Source organism: Lampris incognitus, unplaced genomic scaffold, assembly GCF_029633865.1.
Source record: "Lampris incognitus isolate fLamInc1 unplaced genomic scaffold, fLamInc1.hap2 H_4, whole genome shotgun sequence".
In the NCBI taxonomy this organism is placed as follows: Eukaryota; Metazoa; Chordata; class Actinopteri; order Lampriformes; family Lampridae; genus Lampris; species Lampris incognitus.
The window spans coordinates 597,502-602,585 of record NW_026611079.1 but is presented as its reverse complement, the minus strand read 5'-3'; positions in this window follow the sequence as shown (position 1 = coordinate 602,585).

Genomic DNA, 5,084 nt, shown 5'->3' with positions numbered 1-5,084 from the left:
TTGATGATAAGTTCCGGTGCTTCTTCTGACAAACCTGCGGTGTTTGATGGGGCAGCCGGCTGCTGGAGCAAAGGAGAAAGCATGGTAGCAGGACCTGTGGTAGTAACGTTAGCTTGCTATGCTGATGCTAGGACCCATAGCCGGCCCGTCCTATAGGTGAAATAGGCTGTCGCCTAGAGCCCCGAAACGGTTAAGATTAAAAAAAATGTAACAAATAATAATTGCTGCGTTGTTCAATATCCAAAAGAAACGCTTTGACTGGTGAAATGAGGTGTCTGCAAAGATGATTGAATAATTTCTGGTGAATCACCTCATTTCACCAGTCACCTGACTGGGGTGTTGGCTGGGCTAGATTGTCAACGCAACGGTCATCTCAAATATGTCGGGTAGGCAATATCCCCCTGGCGCCCAAAAAAGAAAACGTAAAAAAGAAGATGAAGAAGAACAAGGCAAAAGTAGAGGTATGTATGTCCTTGAATTTCATTATTTAGTTAGTGGTTAGCACAACTGGCTAAGCAGCAATGCTTTTAGCTAGCTAGCCAGCTAGATTTAGCTACCATCCATCATCATCAATATTAACTTAAGTTATAGCTAGTAGCCTAGTGTGCAGTAATAATAGAAGTAACATTAACTGTATGCAGAAATATTGCAAGAAGGATCACTTATTAAGGAGAAATGGCATTGTTTGCCTGAAATCAAGTTATGCTAGAGAAGATTAGCATGGCCCCTGTGCAAGGATGACTTGCAGACGGCGGTCTGGACTTTGAAAAGCCTGGCTGCCTATTTTCTGTCCCCTCATATCTGGTTAGTGCTAGCTAGCTAGGTAATTTAGCTGAGATACAGAGAGCAAGGCCAAAATACCCGCTTGGTTCATAAACTGCAACAGTGATGCACCATTTAACTAGCATAACTAGCCAAGCTGCATTTATTTTATTTTTTTAACCAGACAGAATGGCGAGTGGTCTTAAAACAGCACTACAGATCATCTAGATTTTAGGCGATTTTTAGGGAACTGGCTTGTGAAACTACACTCCACTCCAGTTCCACTTTAGGGAACTGCTTGTGAAACTACACTCCATTGACTTCCAAATTGGCTTAAAGTTACACATGTAGTCCTAGAACCAGGCATTGGGGGTAGTGAGTGGGAAGGAAAGGGGCTCGATTCTCTCTATTACAAGGCAATGTTCCATCAAAATAATTTTGAAGCTGTTATTTTAAGATAAAAATGTTACCTAGTGCTTCAATTTACTCGACAATGACTAAATTTACCTGCCATTGGCAAGAAATAGGGTTCATTTTTAATCCTGGCTTCTGTATTCCTGTGAGAGCTTTGTTGAAATTTCTTAGTGGGCCCCCACCCCCAGCTGATGTGACAACTCAGCCATCTCCCCAAGTGTCTCCTACTACTGCTGTTGGTGAGTAATGTTTCAAAATGCTGTGTTATTTGTGTGACATTGCAGATATCCAGTATGTCCGTTTTAGGTAAAAGTTTTCTGGTTATTATATGTTATCTCATACTGTATGTCTGCTTGAAGGTCCTTCTACCCAAAAGGACCCTGACCCAGGTCCTTCTACTCAAGGGGACCCTGAGCCAGGTCCTTCTACTCAAGGGCACCCTGACCTAGGTCCTTCTACTGAAGTTTGTCCTACTACTGCTGGTAAGAGAAAAATAATGTTTCATAGTCTACACTGTTTTATATCATGTCATGTGTGACACTGCAGGACATTTATAGTGTCTTATATGTCTGCTTGTAGGTCCTTCTACTCAAAAGGACCCTGACACAGGTCCTTCTACTCGAAAGGACCCTGACCCAGGTCTTTCTACTCAAGGGGACCCTGACCCAGGTCCTACTCAAGTTTGCCCTACAACTGCTGGTAAGAGAAAAATAATGTTTCAAAATCTACAGTGTGTTATTTCATGTCATATGTGACATTGCAGGACATTTATAGTGTCTTATGTCTACTTGAAGGTCCTTCTACTCAGGCTGTACCTGAAACAGCCACCCACCTCTTGTCCCAGCTGCCAGCCAAGCTCTACCTTCTGACCCAGCTGACTGGCCCTCTGTCTAATCAGACACAGTAAGAACTGATCTTGTAAGCAGACATCCACTACAGCCTAAATTTGACTATACCTTCCCCAGAAGAGAAGATGGCAGAGCACGCCACCACCACTACTTCTTTAGAACATTGGTAAATGGTGAGAAAATGAGTAGAAGCTGGTTAACTTATTCCCCCAACAGCAATGCACTTTTTTGTTTTTGCTGCAAATTGTTTTCTCCAAAAGAGTATAATTTAGTCAAATGGGGGGGTAAGTGATTGGAAGAATGCATAATCTATCTTGAAAACCCATGAGAGCTCTCCTGAACACACCAAGCATATGGCAGCCTGGAAGGAGTTAGAGTTGCATCACAAAATGGGGAAGACTATAGACAGGCAGGAAATGTTACTACTAGAGGCTAAGAAGAGGCGTTGGAGGGACGTTCTTACTTATTTAGTGGCCATCATCTAATCTCTAGCACAGAGAAACCTCACTTTAAGAGGATCCAGTGACACACTGTACCAGCCATACAACTGTAACTTTTTGAAAGAGGTTTAACTTCTTGCTAAGTTTGATCCTGTAATACAGCAACATATTGCAAGGGTGCAAAGTGCAGTTGGATATCATCCACATTACACGGGGAAACTGTTCAGAATGAACTAATTGCAGCAATGAGTGGCAAAATGGAAAAAAATGTGACCAAAATCAAAGCAGCCAAATACTTCTCAATCATATTAGATTGCACCCCAGATTTAAGTCACCAAGAACAAATGTCTGCAATAATTCGAATAGTCGGTTTCAATGACATGCCAGAGATCAAGGAACATTTCATTGGTTTTCTTGTGGCAGACAAAAGCACTGGTGAAAGTTTGGTAAACCTCATACTCAAAATGTTAAATGAACACAATCTCTATTTGGTGACTGCAGAGGTCAGGCTTATGATAATGGAGCGAACATGCATGGGAAACACAAGGGTGTACAGGCCAGACTCTTAGAAGTGAGTCCCTGAGCCTTTTTTGTGCCTTGTGGGGCACATACCCTGAACTTAGTTGTTTCTGATGCAGCCAAAGCCTCCACATATGCAATTAGTTACTTTGGATACCTCCAAAATATCTATGTCCTTTTTTCAGCAAGAGCTTAGAGATGGGCAACCCTGAAAAAACATTTTCCGATTAGTGTGAAGTCTTGGGCAGAAACTAGGTAGGAGAGCAGAATCAAAAATGTAGAGGCTCTATGCTATCAGGCTGCAGAGGTAAGGGAGGCCCTCTTGAAGGTGAGGGATAAGGCTACGGATGGAAACATCAGGATTGAAGCTCAGTCTTTGGCAGAAAAGGTGGGCTCATACCGTTTCTCTGTTTGCTCAGTTGTGTGGTATGACATTCTAGCAAAGATCCAGCATGTCAGCAAACTTATGCAGTCATCTGAAATGCAGTTAGATGTAGTTGTTGATCTGCTCAGGGACACACAAAGATTCCTTGCTGACTACAGATTCACTGGTTTCACATCAGCTCAAGCAATAGCTAAAGAAATCTGTGATGGGATGAATGTGGATGCCACACTAAAGCAGAAGCGGCTGAGAAGCACCAAACGGCAGTTTGTCTATGAATCGTGTGATTAGCCTTTCAGAGATGCATTAAAGAAGTTAGAAGTGACATTATTTAACACTGTTGTAGATGCAGCCAAATCATCTGTTGAGGAAAGGTTTGTCTGTCTGTCTGAGGTGAAAGACAAGTTCAGTGTGCTGAAAAACTTTACTAATCTGACAAATGATGAACTGTCAACTCAGTGGGAGACACTTGGTGCTGCTCTAAAAACAAATCGTGATTATGACATCAATGGTAGGGAGCTAGCCCAGGAGTTAAGAAGCTTACCACAGTTGCCTTCATCCAGTATGTCCGTGCTGGACTACCTATCATTCATTCATGCCCAGCATTTGAAAGAGGTTTACCCCAATCTCTGGACAGCTCGTCATATTGCATTAACCCTACCAGTAACTGTGGCCAGTGCAGAGAGAAGCTTTTCGAAGCTAAAACTAATTAAAACATACTTACAAGCCACAATATCCCAGGAGTGCCTCACTGGCCTTGCAATTCTCAGTGTGAATCATAAAATAAGTGTGAGAATCACATACATTGATGTAATCAATGATTTTGCTGCTGTGAAGTCACGTATAGTCAAGATCTAAAAGACACGTAGAGGCAAGATCTAAAAGATACTCTGCTGTGAGCTATACTGGTAACTACACTGTCTGTGAGTAGAGAAAGTCACTGGGCTGGCACGAGGCCTGCACGATATATCGTTTATGCATCGTCATCGCGATGTGCGCATGTGCAATAGTCACATCGCAGGGCCTGCAATATTTTTCCTACTAGTATGTAGCCTAAGGTACTCAAACTCATGTCATACTGCAACAGTTTTCTCTGTCGACTTTCTTTTAGCAACAAACTCTCAACACCCCTTACTCTGTTATTTTTTATTTCTTCTACTTCTTCATCGCTCAACTCAGGCCCATCTAGACACGTTGACATTACCTAGCAACGTTAGTGCTACGCGTGCGCATAAATGAAGAAGATTAATCCACGTGTGTTCGGGAGAAATGAAAAACGGCAGAGCCAGAGAAAGAAGAGTTAGTTGTTAAAAGAAAGTCAGTGTCTGATGTGTGGCAATACTTTGGCTTCCGAAAATCTGATGTGGATCAAAAAGAAGTACTGTGTCGACAGTGTGTTGCAGTTGTAGCCACGACTCGTGGTAGCACTACCAATTTATTTGATCATTTAAAACGCCATCACCCAACGAGTTACAATGAATGGAAAGTCAAGTCTGGATATCAACCAAAGCAACCTATGCTTCGGGAGCGTTTGCCAGTGTTACGCCATATGAGAAAACATCCAAACGGCAGATCGAAATCACCAAAGCCATAATCTTTCACCTCGCCAAGGATATGATGCCACTCAACACAGTTACCAAAGACGGGTTTCAGAAGATGGTCCGCACACTCGACAAGAGCTACGTTATACCATCGCGGACCTATTTTTCCCAAATCGCA